General features: G+C 35.0%; 2 long non-coding RNA genes across 7 annotated transcripts in view; both read right to left on the bottom strand.

Annotated features, from left to right (window-relative positions):
• Nucleotides 1-1,447: 1,447 nt before the first annotated feature.
• On the bottom strand, nt 1,448-10,737 carry LOC136230576 (uncharacterized). 4 transcript variants are annotated; one of them, XR_010689459.1, is made up of 6 exons: nt 10,523-10,737; nt 10,386-10,424; nt 8,988-9,202; nt 2,547-2,776; nt 2,382-2,473; nt 1,448-1,774 (listed from the first exon to the last, which is right to left on the bottom strand). It is a non-coding gene; the product is annotated as an uncharacterized lncRNA (long non-coding RNA). The 4 variants fall into 4 exon arrangements; XR_010689460.1 differs by having other exon boundaries at nt 2,597-2,776; XR_010689457.1 differs by having other exon boundaries at nt 2,382-2,776.
• Nucleotides 10,738-16,709: 5,972 nt separating this feature from the next.
• Nucleotides 16,710-18,218, bottom strand: part of LOC136230054 (uncharacterized) — a 9,638-nt gene continuing 8,129 nt past the window's right edge. Inside the window, exon 7 of one of the 3 annotated variants that reach the window (XR_010689252.1) lies at nt 16,710-18,218. This exon is cut by the window's right edge and continues 1,387 nt beyond it. This is a non-coding gene — a long non-coding RNA (uncharacterized lncRNA). The other 2 variants (XR_010689251.1, XR_010689249.1) reach the window with 2 other exon arrangements.

Below are 18,218 nucleotides of genomic sequence, written 5' to 3'. Positions count from 1 at the left end.
TTCATGTTGTTCACGTTTTTTCATTTTTTTGAGTTCTTCATGTTTTTGCATTTTCTCATGTTATAATGTTAAATGTGAATTAAGAATATAATTTTCATATGATTTTTTAACACCGGTTGAACCTCTGATTCATCCTCTAACCCTTAACTCTCTGTGTTTTCCAGTTTTTTTACCAGTCCGGTTTTAACAATCACAGTAATAATAGAACACAATATGCAGCGGGATAATATGATTAATGACTGAGGAGACAATTTCATTAATCATATATGAAATTGGTACAACTTACCAACTTTATACATAAATTTATACCAATTTTTACGGATAAAATGGTTCTCGCCTACGAATAGGGAATTATGTACATTATCTCATAATAGTTAATAGTTAAATTTAGTTCCTTCTCTAAAATTGAATCTTCAATCAAAATTTCAATGCTTTCCACTCCTAATTTGATATTTGGCGAAAATCTCATCCTTAAAATTCTTTTTTTTTTTTAGCTCTACCCTTCCTTTGAAATCTAATTAGAATTTCAAACCAAGAATCCCACATTGCAATTTAATTTCATCATGAATTGCGGTAGGCGTCACACATCGGTTGAAGACTCGCATATAAACGCCTATTTGTTTCCCATATTGTCTATCGGTTGAAAGCTCACCAAATGTCAAAATAAAAAAACTTTGAAAGTTCAGAAAGTGGTTGGAATTGAGTATTATCCAACATGGAAGGGTTGTCAGCCAATCTCATGGCCACAAATATCCCAGACTACGGAATCCCACTCCCACATCGAAACATGATTGCTTACTTACTTAAAGTTATTTGGAATTAAATCAAACTTAATAATTAAAAGGTGAGGTTATCCTTAATTATTTTTGTAAAGATTTATAATATAAAATAACAGTTGATAATTTATTAAAATTTAACTATTTTGGCGGGACCAGCTCACAAGCTCGAGTGGATTTCCACCGCGTAAAAGCCACATTACTGAGCAAAATCCTTGATTGCTAAGGTTGCCTATTGAACCATTTAGCATTTTCAAGGACTAAATCAGTAGCTTATACACAGGCCGAGAAGGAGCCAGTCCCTAAAATAATAAATAAGGCAATTATGCTCCTTTATATAGACATTAAGTAAAGGATCTGGCTCTCCCTTTACCGATGTGGGATAATATAAAACATATTATAATATGAATTTCAACTGATGGGATTTAATCTCTTATGCAGCAAATCGGAAAATATGAAGAGATTTGCATCTAGAAAATGCAACAAATCCACAAATCCAATTCATAATATATAATAACTATTTAATTAACGAGACAAAAATTTGGCGAACTAAAAGGATCAGTAAACAGGAATGAGGATTAAATTTTACCCATTTTATTTTTGGGATCAAAACTAGGAATCCCATCTCCTGAATAAACATCCACATAAAGGGATCCAAAAGATTCCATAAATAAGTTTCCCATTTGAAATGGGATTTTTGTTTATTTGGACTTTAATGTTGGATTAATGAAGTTTAAGAATCATAACGTCAATAATGCTAGAATTAAGGGTCCATAAACATAAATTACCCGTTGAAATGGTTCAAATTAGGAGGAGAACGATGGTTGCCAGTGAAGTGTTTGTCCAGCAGACATTGGGATAATATCTCCAAATGAGAACGACTCGGGCACCTTCCAAGGGGTTTTGGTTAGTTTGACCTTTGATTCGTTTCTTGGAAGTCCATAGAAGTCTGGTCCGTTGAAGCTTGTAAATTCCTCTAGCTTATCAAGTGCATCAGCCTAAAAATACATAACAATATTGCATCAAGTTATGATCCCACATTGGTGGTAGATAAACATATTGTTAATTTATGTAGTATAAATTAACAACTAACTCCTTGTAAATGAGTATAGGGATTGCTCCAGCTTGGCCTCCTTGGAAAAATGCTATACGGTTAACTTATAACCTCAGCAACCAAGGACTAAATCCTTGGGCAACCAAGGATTTAGGTTGGTATGTGGCTATCACTCGGTTGAAATACACTCTCGAGCTGGAGCTGGTCCCTTCAAAATAGTTCAATCTCTACAACAGCCTTCAAGCAAAAGTAAGGCTTTCTTCCAAACCCATGGACATAGGCTTTCTTCCAAACCCATGGACATAGGCAACACCTTCATAGGTATTTTTACAAACACATAGCCAATAAATGAAAATGGACAGGGAACTTAAAGTGATAAACCATTCTTCACGAAAGGAATGAACCTAACACATCTGAACTGAATCGTTAATTCTCTAATGTCCAGCTTTGTCCTATAGGACAAACCCAATTAAAAATTCCACAGATCATAAACTATATACCGGCTTTACATCAAATTAGAATTACAACTTCATTAGAAGAGAAGAACTCACTTGACACCGACAGAGACTGTTTTGCAGCGAATTGAAGGATCTGCTATAGGCCTTCTCTAGTAGCAGTCTGCCTATCAAATATCGCTTGAAACCTACATTCATCAAGCACAACCCATAAGCACAAACACAGACATAATCCTATAATGAAAAGGGGATAACGGATACCCTTATTGGCCTATATTGTTATGTATATATTAAGGTGTACTGAATCTAACTCATAACATTTTGCTTCATCGTAAGTTTTAATTCTGAAGGAGAGACCAAGTAGAGCAACTTAAGGCTGGCTGGCTGGAGACAATGTTTCACGCCTATATAACAACAAAAAGAAGGCATCCCACATCGGTAGAATTTCACACCAAGAATCCCACATCGCAATTTAACTTCATCGTGAAATTCTGCAGTGTATGTGTATCCCACATCGGTTAAAGGCTCACATAGGGTCCAATTTAGGTATTATAAATAAACACCTATTTGTTGTTTTCTGATTTAAATTTGGGGCTAACTCCATCAGTTCGGCCTGTGTTAGAGCTGCTAAAACGGACCTTGGAAATACTAAACGGTTAATAAATAACCTTAGTTGTCAAGGATATTTTAGTTCAGTAACGTGGCTCTAACGCGGTGGAAATCCACTCGAACTGTTGAGATGGCCCCTCCAATATAGTTGCAAATTTCTTTAAGGATTTAATTCCATTTTTTAATAAAAAAACTTTGTAAATAATTTTCAAGAATCTTTACAATATTTTTTTTTTTTTTTTTTTTTGAGTTGTTGAATTGAATATTCAGATTCCAATTATTAGGGAAGATCATCCAAATTTTCTGCTGAATTCGATGGAAAACTGTCACATATGTCCGAAGAAAGAAGAAGGACTAGTTCAGCTATTTACCAATTATGTTAGTGGTCGAATTGCATCAGTTAATTAATATCTTATTTGTATTTTGTTGCTTCTGTTTTTGAATTCCCTAAATAGCTCTGAGAGTTATATAGTCTGTTAGGAATTGTTATTAGCCAGCTGTCTTATGGTACTCTTATAGTACAGCTGTGTAACCAATTCTTTTGTCTTATTCTCTATATAAAGAGAATATTTCTGTACTGACTACTCATGCAAATGATTAATGAAATCACTCTCTTTCTAATTCTATTCTTTCTCTCTATTCTCTCTCCTTCTTATCTCATTCTTCTACCTCATTTCTGATTATTCTCTGGTCAGAATTCTAGATCTGACATTGGTATCAGAGACTCTGATTCTCAGCCTTTCCATCAACTTTTATGGTTGGTGCTGAAATACAAACTAGAGCAGCTAAGCAAGCCTTGGCTATGGAAGCTGTAGAACAACAGATACAGTCCTTGAATGCAAGGTTGAAGGAGCAAGAGGAGCTCACCATCACCAACTTGCAAGCAATTAAATCTCAGTTCAATGACGTTCAAGTAGCTCAGAATCTGCGCTTGGATTCCATTCAACGAGAGCAAACCAAGGCGCAGAACTCCATTGAGGAGGTGGTAAAATCTATCTCAACTCTTTCCCAAATGATACAATCCAACCAGTCCTATACCCAACCTCACAAAACCCCCCAGTCCAGTTCTCAACAGAACAATGGAAACTCTTCATTTATCCTTCTCAATCATGAAAAGGGAATCCTAGGCAACTACCCACTGAATACCAACCCGGAATCTTCTAACCCAAATCCTTATTTCACCAAACTATTACCCAAATGCTCTCTTCCTTACTTTGATGGGACTGAGGTGGAGAACTGGCTGAGCAAATGTGAGAAATACTTCCAGATCTTTGAAGTTGCAGAAGCTAGGAAGCTGGACCTGGTAGATCTGTACTTGCAGGGCAAGGCAGAGAAATGGTTCAAAAATTGGGTCAAGGGTCAGTCTGTCATTAACTGGGAAATCTTTGTGGAGGAAATAAGCAAACGATTTCAGGAAACAGAGACCACTGATGTTGTGGAGCAGATGTCCAAGCTTACACAGTCTGGCACAGTCCTTGAATACCAAGAACAGTTTGAGGAGATAAAACTTAAGATGGAGAAGATTCATCCTGCTAACAAGGAAAGCTTTTATGTTTCCAGTTTCATTTCAGGGCTCAAACCTGAGCTGAGAACTGCTGTACGTTCTCGTGAACCTGAGAACATTTACACAGCCATCAAACAAGCTAAGTACCAGGAAACTCACTTGAAAGAAGTAATAGAGTCATTAAAATCCAAAACCAGTTACAGATCAAATCAAAACCCTAGGGTTTACCAACCTACTCCCATCTCAGTTTACAAACCACCTAACCACCAAACCAGTCATCAAAGTCCTTCTCTAACCTCTACACCCAAACCAGGCACCCAAAAACTTCTCACCAACACCCCTTATAGAAATGTTCCTGGAGCTTGTTGGCGTTGTGGGGAAAAATACTTTCCTGGACATCAGTGCACTACAAAGAAGCTCAATGCTATGAACTTGGAAGAGATTGACCATGGGGAGGAAGGGTTAGCTGATGAGGAAGAACGAACTCAGGTTGAAGAGGAGGAGCCTCTTGAGCATGCTACACTATCAATTCACGCTCTAGATGGTGGAGTGACAGACAACACCTTCAGACTAAAGGGAGCTATTAACAAGAAGCTCATTATGATCCTCATCGACAGTGGCAGTACACACAGTTTCGTGGATCAAAAGTTGGCCACTGCAGAAAGGCTACCATTGGTGCAAATTCCACCTGTTGCAGTAACGGTAGCAGATGGAAGGCAACTTCTAGTAAATACCAGATGTGAAGATTGCTCTTGGACAATGCAGGGTACCAAATTTTCCTTCCCACTAAGGACACTAGAGCTCAAAGACTATGACATGATACTGGGATCAGATTGGATGAAGCAACACACCCCAGTAACATTTGATTTTGAGCAACACAAATTGTTGATTCATAAAGATAAGAAAGAGATTGCCTTACGGGGCATTACTGAGGAGATCAAGTTAAAGGCAATGTCATTGAAGGCAGTCAACCTGATGGTCCAGAGAGGTTGGAAAGGTGTATCATCAAGGCTGTTCCTAATGTCTATCACTCCAGTCCAACCAGTGACATCCAACAAAGAGACTCTTCCTCAGGTACCTCCTACACTACAACCCCTAATTCAGCAATATCAATCTCTATTTCAACCTCCCACTACATTACCACCACACAGAACACATGACCATTCAATACCACTCAAAACTGCCACGGATCCAGTCAATGTGAGACCATACCGGTACTCTCATTACCAAAAAAATGAAATAGAGAGACTAGTTGCTGAAATGTTAGAGAGTGGGATTATCCAGCCAAGCCAGAGTCCTTATGCATCCCCTGTGTTATTAGTAAAAAAGAAGGAAGGAACCTGGCGGTTCTGTGTTGATTACAGGGAGCTGAATAAGGCTACCATTAAAGATAAGTTTCCTATTCCCATCATCCAAGAGTTGATTGATGAGTTACATGGGGCTAAGGTATTTTCTAAAATAGACCTTAGAGCAGGATACCATCAAATTAAAATGAACCCTGCTGATGTACACAAGACTGCCTTTAGAACTCATTCAGGGCACTATGAATTCAAGGTTATGCCTTTTGGTTTAACAAATGCCCCAGCTACTTTTCAGTCCTTGATGAATACTATATTTGCACCCCATCTAAGGAAGTTTGTTTTGGTTTTCTTTGATGACATTTTAATCTATAGTCCTACAGAGCATGAGCATTTCAAGCATTTGCAAATGGTATTTCAACTACTTGTGCAACACCAGTTATTTGCTAAAGCCTCCAAATGTGACTTTGGTGTTTCCCACATAGCCTATCTGGGTCATATTATCTCTGCAGCAGGCGTTTCTACTGATCCTGTAAAGGTCACTGCCATGTCTAATTGGCCAACACCAACTTCTCTCAAAGGGCTAAGAGGCTTCTTGGGTTTGACTGGGTACTACAGAAGGTTTATTAAAGGGTATGGTGAAATAAGCAGACCCTTAACTGATCTTCTTAAGAAGGATCAATTTTGTTGGAGTGATAAGGCTACAGATGCTTTTCTCCAGCTCAAAACCATCATGACCACAGCTCCGGTCTTGGCCCTCCCTGATTTCCATCAACCTTTTGTATTGGAGTGTGATGCAAGTGGAGTTGGAGTGGGAGCAGTGCTGATGCAGCAGGGCAGACCCATTTGTTACATGTCAAAGGCTCTTAGTCCTAGAAACCAAAGGTTGTCAGCCTATGAGAGGGAACTCCTGGCTATATTACAAGCTTGTACTAACTGGCGCCATTATTTGGAGAACAGCACTTTCATCATCAAGACAGACCAAGAAAGTATTAAGCACCTTCTGGAACAAAAACTGCATACATACTTGCAGCATAAGGGTGTCTCCAAGCTGTTGGGCTTAGACTACACTATTCAATATAAGAAGGGGGTGGATAATAAGGTTGCAGATGCCCTCTCCAGACAACAAGAAGAGGTCCCTAAGCCTTCTAGTCAAATTTATGCCTTGTCAATGGCTATTCCATCCTGGATGCAGGACATACAACACTCTTATGTGGGAGACACTACCGCCCAAACCCTCATACAGTAGCTCTTAGTCAAACCTAACACACAATTACCTTATTCCTATTCTAATGGTCTTTTAAGGTATAAAGGGAGACTCTATGTGGGCGCTAATACCAATCTAAGGCAGCAAATTATTGAAGCTTGTCACAACTCCCCAATTGGAGGTCATTCGGGCATCAAGGGCACACTCACCAGATTGCAACTTCACTTTCATTGGCCCCAACTTATTCAGTCAGTTACTAGTTGGGTGAATTCCTGTGACACTTGTCAGAGATGCAAAGCTGACCATTCTGCTTACCCTGGTCTGCTACAACCTTTGCCCATTCCAGAAGGAGCTTGGCAAGATATAGCCATGGATTTCATTGAGAAGTTGCCTACTTCTAAAGGGTTTGACACCATATTGGTAGTGGTGGATAGATTCTCTAAGGGTGGGCATTTCATTGCCTTATCACACCCCTTTACTGCTACCACAGTTGCCAAAGTTTTCCTTGACAACATTTTTCGCCTACATGGCATGCCTAAAACTATTGTTTCTGATAGGGATAGGATATTTACTGGGATTTTCTGGAAAGAGCTAATGAAGCTATTGGGCACTCAGCTGCATTTTACAAGTGCTTACCACCCTCAATCAGATGGTCAATCTGAACGGTTGAATCAATGCCTAGAGAACTATCTCCGTAGCATGTGTTTTTTGTACCCTAAGAAATGGAGTTCTTGGCTCAGCCTTGCAGAATATTGGTACAACTCCTCCTATCATAGTGCCATCAAGATGAGTCCCTTCCAAGCATTGTATGGCACTGTTCCTAAGTTGCCAATTCTTCCCCAGCACTCCACTACGGTTGCAGCTGTTGATTCCTTCCTCCAGGAGCGTGCCAAGTTAACTTCTTATCTGCAGGATTGCCTCTCTACTGCTCAGAACAGAATGAAGCAAAATGCAGACCTCAAACGCACTGACAGGGAGTTCAATAAAGGTGACTGGGTATTCTTGAAACTCCAGCCTTATAGGCAGACTTCTCTAGCCCTTCGCAGCTCTATGAAGTTCTCTGCTAAATACTATGGGCCCTTTCAGATAATCGAGAAGGTTGGTAAGGTTGCTTATAAGTTGCAATTACCCCTGACTTGTCGGATTCATAATGTGTTCCATGTTTCCCTACTTAAGCGAAAGGTGAACTCTTCCGCCTCCCCTATCACTACTTTACCACCCATCAAGGATGATGAGTTCTACATCGAACCTGCCAAGATATTGAATTCCAGGCATGCTTATATAGATGGTGAATCTGTTCCTCAGTTATTGGTGCAATGGGTTGGCATGCCCAGTATTGATGCCACCTGGGAATCTGAAACTATGCTTAAGGCTCAATTTCCAGAATTCATGCATTCTTGGGGACAAGAATGTGCTCATGGAGGGGGTATTGTCACATATGTCCGAAGAAAGAAGAAGGACTAGTTCAGCTATTTACCAATTATGTTAGTGGTCGAATTGCATCAGTTAATTAATATCTTATTTGTATTTTGTTGCTTCTGTTTTTGAATTCCCTAAATAGCTCTGAGAGTTATATAGTCTGTTAGGAATTGTTATTAGCCAGCTGTCTTATGGTACTCTTATAGTACAGCTGTGTAACCAATTCTTTTGTCTTATTCTCTATATAAAGAGAATATTTCTGTACTGACTACTCATGCAAATGATTAATGAAATCACTCTCTTTCTAATTCTATTCTTTCTCTCTATTCTCTCTCCTTCTTATCTCATTCTTCTACCTCATTTCTGATTATTCTCTGGTCAGAATTCTAGATCTGACAAAAACCTCCAAAGCTTTTGTAAAGTTTGATTAGGTGATCTTCCCTCCTCAAAACCGGAAATCAAGATCCTTGAACCCAAAAAAGGACGAACCAAGAAGTCCATAAATAAGTTTCCCAGTTGAAATAAGATTCATTAAAAAATTAACGGATTTTTTTTTTTATATTTGAACTTTAATGTTATAAAATGTAAAATTCACAGAATTTTATATCAAGAAATGAAGTTTAAGAATCATAATATTAGTAGCGCTATTATTCAGAGTGCTTTACCAGTTGAAATAGTTCAAATTAGGAGGAAAAGGATGGTTGCCAGTGAAGTGTTTGTCCAGCAGACATTGAATAATATCTCCAAATGAGAATGAGAAAGACTCAGGCACCGTCTAGGGAGTCTTGGTTAGTTTGATCTTTGATTCGTTTCTTGGAAGTCCATAGAAGTCTCGTCCATTGAAGCTTGTAAATGCCTCTAGCTTATCAAGTGCACCAGCCTAAAAAATAAAAATACACAACAATATTTCAACAAGTTCAGTGGAGGCAGCACATTTAACGATCAGGGGAGCGGAATGCTTTTTTTCCATATTCAGGGTAGAACTTGCCTAAATTAAAGACATGAATAATGCAACATGACAAACACTGGAACAATTAGAAATCACATCTCCAGCATCAATTTGAAACAGCTGATTATCTCCTTAAACTTGTTTAAAGTGAACTACTATCCCCATGAACTTGCTTAAAGTATGTGCACTTCAATTTGTCCAAATCTCTGCTTGCTCAGCTACGTAGGACTTAGGGGAGTTACTCGTGTCACTTCAAAGCAACTTCAAGGGGATAATCAGTCGTTTTCAAAATTAGAGGGTTATTATACTTTTTTAGACAAGTTTGAGGGCTAGGGATGTATTAGGGCACTTCTCAAACGGTCAATCTAAGTATTTGCAGTACCAGAAGATTATGCATTGTTGGAGGACAATGTGCTTGATGAGACGTGTATATCTGATGCACACGGCAAAGATTATCAACAACAAATTTTGATGAATTTGACCAAATACAATAAAATACATGGAACAGCACACATTAGTGATGGTACATATACATGTATTGGAAAGCACTATGAACCCAATGTATGTTTCTTTTCTTTGGAACAATAAAAACAAGAATAGAAATGAACGATATCAAAACAAGTTCTTTGAGACATAGTAGAAGTCGATCAGTATGTCACAAGATGAGCCTTTTTAAATAACTTGGAGTAGCCTTGGGACTCTAATGAAATTCCCCAACGTTTCATTCATATCCATGTCTGGATTTGAGTACTTAGCATTACATCAAACCTCATATTATTGCTGTCACCAGTCACTACATACAGCTTACTAGTTCCACATACAAAATTTCCATGCAATAGAGACGCATATATTACTACTTTAACAAGCAGCTTACTAGTTCTATCCAGCTACAAACCATGTCGTTATCAAACAATAAAAGAGATTCGTTAATTGGAGTGTGATTGGTATGTTCAGCAGGGCAATGAATTCAAAAATTGATTAAAAGAAGCTACCATGAATTGCAATATTCAATCCCAACTAAATCGAGTATATATAGATTCTAACTGAAACTATGAGGAAAGTAGAAGATCAAACAGAAATACGTCTAGCAAAGATAAAAATAGAAAACACATACCAGATCTGAGAGCTGCTCTGACACATGTCCCAATTCATTCTGTACACATCAACAAGAAATTTAATATCCATGAAGATGAAACAATTCAAAAAAAGTATAGCAAAAATGAAAAATGAAAACAAAAATGAAACAGTAACCTTGAACTGTTGAATCTCTCGATCTGTAACGCCATGGGGTTTAGGAGGCTATCAAAGTTATTGTTGTCGACATTGAACTAATGCGACTATTCTGGCCTTGAAGCATTTCAAACTGTGAGAAAAATGAGAAAGAGGATGAGCTTGAGCTTCAGCTCCAGCTTGGATGAGGAAGAGGAAGAGGAAGAGGAAGAGGTAGCTAATGAGATCTGGTTAACTCGTTTGAGATAGTCGAAGAAAATGGAAGAGAATTACGACATTCCCAAATGTCAATTACACCCTTGTTCCATTTGAACAATTACTTAATGCCATCTTGCTCTGTATTTTTCCAGAAAGTATAAAAATACTACGAGGTAAGGTGCTGAAAAAAAAGAACAGGCATCACGTTTACACTCAAGAGTAATTTTGACATGAAAACAATTTTATTCCTAACGTTAAGTTTGATCAATTTTATAAATAATTCATCAAATTGTTTTTTTCGTGAGTTATTTTATGTGACAGATCATAAACATATGATAAGATGTAAAAAAAATTAAAAAATATAATATCTATTTTACGAGTTTGACAAAAAAAAAATCAAAATATTTCGCCGAATTAATAAATACTAACCTCCAATTCTATTATTAAATTATAAAAAATAAGAATTTTTTTTTAAACGAACATATATGCAATTGGTGCAGAATAAGGAACAAAATATTCGTGTTTTACAAGAATAACAGAAATTGACATAACTTGCCAACATTAATGGTAAAATTGCTTTTGGTTGTAAACGTTAGGGATAAACTTGCACCATTTTAGACGTTAGGGGTAAAATTGTTCCTAGCTATAAACGTTAGGGTATTTTTGCACCTTATCCCAAATCCTATACTACAAAAATAAGGGCTAAGGTGCAAAAATATCCTTAACGTTTTGAGTCCTGAGCAATTTTACCTCTAACATCTAAAATGGTGCAATTTTACCTCTAACGTTGGTAGCTAAGAGTAATTTTACCCCCTAACGTTGATAATTTGGGTCAATTTTACCCCTATTACAAAACACAAATATTAATCACAAATTCACCGAATTTATGAATATTAATATCAAATTCTATTATTAAATTATAAAAAATATGAAATCCTTTTTTTATTTAGAACGAATTGATATGCAATTGGTACTGAATAAGGAATAAAAATATTTGTGTTTTATAATAGGGGTAAAATTAACTTAAATTATCAACGTTATGGATAAAATTGTTCTTAGCTACAAAGGTTGGGATAAAATTGCATCATTTTAAACATTAAAATTAAAATTGTTCCTGATCTAAAATGTTAAAAATATTTTTTCACCTTAATCTTTTTATTTTTATTTTTATTTTTAAAAAGAGGTAGTTTCTCGTCATCAGACTACAGGAAAAAGGATTCATAAGTAATACAGTAGATAGGAAATAAAATTCTAATTGAATACACGTAGTTTCTCATAATTCCAAAGTTTTACGAAAATCTATTCAATTGTCTAATTAGGAAACATTAAATTCCTTAAAATTCACATATTTTTTACTCTCACGTTATAGCTATTTTTAGTTAAATATAAAGGGAATAAGTACTTTAGGGTAGATGTTGTTTTGCCTAGAAGAAGGCCAAGCTTTTCAAGGTAGTTTCTCTTAATTTTAATAGCATGATTATAAAATTAGGTGTCGTTTTGGTTCACGGAATGTAATAAAATAGTTTTGGTTCACGGAATGTAATAAAATAGAATAGTTATTTCTTAGAAATAGAATAAGATATAATAGAATAGCTATTTCAAAAAAACAAAAAAGAAAAACGAAATAAAAGTTGAAAATGGTGAAAATACGAAAGACATGTAAACGGGTTAACAAAAAAACACGCAAAACATGGACAGGCAAAAAAACAAAAAAAAAATGTGTAAAACGATAAAACACAAAAGAAAAAGTAGAGACGTGGAAAACTTTGAAAAGGCGAAAAATAGTAAATTTTTTTGATAAACACGAAAACAATAAAAACGCAAAAATAGGAAAAAATTGTAGAAAGAACTCGTGAAAACGCGAAAATGAAAAAAACACGAAAACGCGACAAAATATGGAAAACATGAAAATATTTTCATGAAAAAGTTACAAACACGAAAACTTGAAAAAATATGGAAAACACGAAAACGTGAAAAAACACAAAAACGTGAAAGCTGTTAAAAACACAAAAACGTGAAAACACAAAAAGTGAAAAAAATGAGAACACACGAAAATGTAAGGAAAGGTTACGAACACGAAAACGTGAAAAACACAAAATATGAAAAAAAATAATGTTAAAAACACAAAAACGTGAAAAAATGTGTCTTTGACAATTTTCACGTTTTTGTGTTTTTTGGCTTTCACATTTTTTACATTCTCTTGTTTGTCGTGTTGGTTCACATTTTCGTATTTTTCGTGTTTTGTCACGTTTTCGTATTATTCACGTTTTCATTTTTTTTTGTGTTCCGTTTTTCCATGTTTTCGTTGTTTTCACGTTTTTGTGCTTTTCATTTTTCCGTCTTCTCGCGTTTCCACATTTTTGTGCTTTTCATTTTTTTTCCGTTCTTTCGCATTTTCGCAATTTCACATTTTCCTATTTTTTCACGTTTTTGTATTTTTCGTATTTTATCACATTTTCGTGATATTAATGTTTTTTATGTTTTTGTTTCTTTTTTGCGTTTTCTCACGTTTCCGTGTTTTTTTTCGTTTTTCGTATTTTCATGTTTAGCGCGTTTTTGTATTTTGATGTTTTTCACGTTTTGGTATTTTTCATATTTTGTTACAATTTTTTCGTGTTTTCGAGTTTTTGTGTTTTTCTTTTTCGTATTTCCGCATTTTTCAAGTTTTTGTATTTTTCGCATTTTATAACTTTTCGTGTTATTCACGTTTTTTTGTGTTCTTCATGTTCTCGTGTTTTTGCATTTTCATGTTTTTCACTTTTTGTAATGTTTTTGTATTTTTGCGTTTTCGTATTTTTTCACTGAATTTTTTCGTGTTTTCACATTTTCACGTTTTTGTGTTTTTTTTCTTCTATTTTTCGCGTTTTTGTATTTTTTTTTTCATGTTTTTGTATTTTTGACATTTGTCACTCTTTCGTGTTATTCACGTATTGTTGATAATTTCATGTTTTTTTGGGGTTTTGTATTTCTCTTGTTTGGTCACTTTTTCATGTTATTCGCGTTTTTGTGTTCTTTCGTATTTTTGTGTTTTGTGACATTTTTGCTTTATTCAAGTTTTTTCGTCTTTTCATATTTTTGCATTTTCCCCTCTTTTTCCACGTTTTCGCTGTTTTCATGTTTTTGTGCTTTTCATTTTTTCTGTCTTTTCGTGTTTTCCACGTTTTTTTGCTTTTCATTTTTTTCCGTTTTTTCGCGTTTTCACATTTTCCTATTTTTTCACGTTTTTGTATTTTTCGTATTTTATTACTTTTTCGTGTTATTCACGTTTTTTTCATGTTTTTATTTCTTTTTTTTGCGTTTTCTCCCGTTTCCGTGTTTTTTTCGTTTTTCGCATTTTCATGTTTAGCGCGTTTTTTTTACGTTTTTGTGTTTTCATGTTTTTCCCGTTTTTGTATTTTTCGTATTTTGTCATACTTTTTTCGTGTTTTTGTGTTTTTCGTTTTTCGTGTTTCCGCATTTTCGAATTTTTCAAGTTTTTGTATTTTTTGCATTTTATAACTTTTCGTGTTATTCACGTTTTTTTTGTGTTCTTCATGTTCTCTTGTTTTTTTTTTTGCATTTTGTCACGTTTTTTTATTTTTTGATGTTTTTGAAATTTTTTCGTGTTTTCACGGTTTTCACATTTTCACGATTGTGTTTTTTTCTTTTTTTCTATTTTTCGCGTTTTTGTATTTTTTTCATGTTTTTGTATGTTTCGCATTTGTCACTCTTTCGTGTTATTCAAGTATTGTTGATGTTTTCATGCTTTTTTGGGGGGTTTTGTATTTTTCTTGTTTTGTCGCTTTTTCGTGTTATTCACGTTTTTATGTTCTTTTGTGTTTTTGTGTTTTGCGACATTTTCGCTTTATTCAAGTTTTTTCCGTATTTTTGCATTTTTTTTTTACATTTTCCCCTCTTTTTCCATGTTTCACATTTTTAGGATATAAATTATGGTTTACCAAAATTTACAGGATTTAAGAAATTGGGTAAATGGTAGTTGTGGAAATGAAAGATGATATTGATGAGTAATAGTTATTCATAGGTTGATTCAAAACATCCTTATTCCTTTACTTATTGAATACACATTCCATAGAATAGTTATTCCGTATAAAAAAGCGGAACCAAATGTTGGAACAGAAATTCCTCAAAAATAGCTATTATATTCCCTCCCTATTTCATGAGCCAATCGAACCCGTTTGGTTCACGGAATGGAATTTAATAGAATATAGGTTTTTCCAAGGAATAGAATAGGAGAGAATAGAATAGCTATTCTTTAGAAATAAATATTTCTATGTTTAGTTGATGGAATGAGATTGTATGGAATAGTTAATGTTGTTGTTCAAAAGACAGGTTTACCTCTCAAGTGTAATTTTCTATTTATTTTCATATTTTAATTATTATCATAAATTATTCAAATATTTGATATATATTATTGAAGAAAAAACGTGAAAACCGATAAAACGAAAAAATGCGAAAAAAGTGAAAAACACGAAAAAGGTTAAAACATGAAAAACGAAAAAAAAAATCAATTAATAGTACAAACGTGAAAAACTTGTAGCTATTCATGTTTTTCATGTTTCACTTTTCTAAATTTTTACCTTTTTCACGTTTCACATTTTTATCGTTTACATGTTTTAACCGTTTGCACTTTTTTTTACGTTTTTCATGTTTTCTAATTTTTCATAGTTTCTCATTTTTATCGTTATTCAAGTTTTCCAATTTTTTCCATTTTTCCGTTTTTACCCTTTTTTGCATGAAATGTGGAACAAATTATCAATTATGGAATACTATTCCTAGGTTTAATTTAGGAATCCCCATTTCACCAATTATGGAATACAAATTTCATGGAATACTATTCCATAGAAAAAATTGAACCAAATGGTGGAATAGGAATTCTCTAGGAATAGTCATTCTATTCCTCCCCTATTCCGTGAACCAAATGATACCTTAATGTGTATGATAATATTTTCGAATTATTATCATAAATTGGATAATTATTGTTTTTTTTAATAATCTGTATGATAATATTTGCGAATTATAAAATTATTCCAAATTAATGTTGTTATTAATAACCATGGTTTTAAGAATCGAACCGGATCGGTCGGTTCAATCAGGTTCGATTGGAATCGGTCATAATTTCCGACCGGATGTGGTTTGAAATTGTATAGAATAGCTAATGTTGTTGTTCAAAAGACAAGTTTACCTCTCAAGTGTAATTTTCTATTTATTTTCAGATTTTAATTATTATCATACGTTATTCAAATATTTGATATATATTATTGAAGAAAAAACGTGAAAACCGATAAAACGAAAAAATGCGAAAAAAAAATGAAAAACATGAAAAACGGTTAAAACGTGAAAACCGTCTAAACCGACCAGTTGAACTGTGAACCGCTTGACCCAATACCTGATAAACAGTTTGATCCGATCAGATTTCAGACACTTTTAGTTTAAAAAAATGTAAATTTGATAAAGATTGGATTTGATTATTATCGGATCGGCCAGTTCAATCAGGTTCGACTGGAATTGGTCATAATTTCCGACCGGATGTGGTTTGAGATTGTATGGAATAGCTAATGTTGTTGTTCAAAAGACATGTTTACCTCTCAAGTGTAATTTTCTATTTATTTTCAGATTATAATTATTATCACAAGTTATTGAAATATTTGATATATATTATTGAAGAAAAAACGTGAAAATCGATAAAACGAAAAAATGCGAAAAAAGTGAAAAACACGAAAAACAGTTAAAACGTGAAAACCTTCCAATTGAACTGTGAACCGCTTGACCCAATACCTGATAAGTGGTTTGATCCGATCAAATTTCAGACACTTTTACTTTAAAAAATGTAAATTTCATAAAGATTGGATTTGAACACTAGACCTCCTTTAGATTGTAAATAATCATGCCTGCCACTCCACCATCAATTCAACTATGATTCTTATTAACTATTTAAAAATATATAATGATATTATAAATTAAGTAAAATATTATTTAGTATTAATTATTTTTATTTTATATTTAGATAAATATTATAAAAAATTATTTTATCTACTCAATATTAATAAGTTTTAGTTAACATTCAAAAAAACAACTATATTTCACCCGATTGATTATTTAGTACCAAAGCTCCGGGTATTGATGGGCTCCCGGCTGGTTTTTATCATAAATATTGGGGACCGGTTAAGGATGAGATCTGCAGTTTTGTCGAGGTTTTTTTTAAAGGTTATGAGGATATTAGGCTTGTTAATAAAACTCTACTGGTTTTGATTCCTAAGGTGGAGAAGCCTTCTTCTTTCTTACAAATGAGGTCGATTAGTCTGTGCAATGTTCTCCATAAGGTTGTTACCAAAATTGTGGCTAATAGACTCCGTTGTATTCTCCCAGATATTATCAGCCAGAATCAAGGTAGTTTTATGCCTGGTAGACAGATGATGGATAACGTCGTTATTGCACAGGAAATGGTTCATTCGATGAAAGTTAAAAAGGGTAAACACGACATTGTGGCTTTAAAACTTGATCTCGAGAAAGCCTATTATCGGCTTAACTGAAGTTTTCTTCTTGAGATTCTGGAGAGAGCTGGGATCCCAGAGAATTGGAGGAGGTTAATTGAGGTTTGTATTACTTCTCTAGTGTTTCAAGTTATGATAAATGGGGATATGTCCGAGGAATTTACCCCTACCCGGGGTATTCGTCAGGTTGACCCTATGAGCCCTTTCTTGTTCGTTATTGCTATGGAGAGGTTGACTCACCTTATACAAGAGGTTGTGGTAACTCGGAGTTTTCATCCTATTTCCATTAACAAGTTTTGCCCCCCGATGACGCATTCATTTTTGCGGATGATGTGATGATGTTTGTCGAGGGAAGTGAGGAGCAAATTGGGGTGATTATGGATATCCTCAATTGCTTTTGCTCTGCCTCTGGACAAAAACTTAATATCCAAAAATCACGGATGTTGTGTTCTAATAATATGGATCAGGGTGTCTGTAAACGGCTGAGTGAGTTGTCGGGCATTCCTCTTACCAAACCTTTGGACAACTACCTGGGGATTCCTCTCCATAGTGATAGAGTATCTAAGGCGTCTTTCAAGGATGTTTTTGACAAAATTAATTGCAAGAGTGCTAATTGGAAGGCAAAATCACTTTCTCTTGCGGGTCGTCTTACTTTGATTCAGTCAGTGAACTGTGCGGCGCCCAATCATATTATGCAAGCTTGTCGTCTTCCTGAACCAGTTCTCAATGGTTTAGATAAAATCAGTCGGCGCTTCCTATGGGGGGACTCGGTGGAGGGAAGGAAAATTCATCTTGTTCCTTGGAAGGAGGTTTGCCAAACTAAAGGTATGGGTGACCTTAGGATTAGACAGACTAAGGATAATAACAAAGTGTTGTTAATGAAACTCCTTTGGAATATGTGGCAATCTCTGTCTGCTGTGTGGGTTCGGCTCCTGTGCGGGAAATATAAGAATGATAGGATTTTCGGGGCAAAAAGAAAAAGTTCAGGTCTGTTCCTTTTTATGGAAAGGGGTTAATGCAGTTTTTTC

The sequence above is a fragment of the Euphorbia lathyris genome, chromosome 5 (assembly GCF_963576675.1).
Source record: "Euphorbia lathyris chromosome 5, ddEupLath1.1, whole genome shotgun sequence".
Lineage (NCBI taxonomy): Eukaryota > Viridiplantae > Streptophyta > Magnoliopsida > Malpighiales > Euphorbiaceae > Euphorbia > Euphorbia lathyris.
Note: the sequence above shows the minus strand (reverse complement) of the source record. Positions and strands in the feature narration are given on the sequence as shown.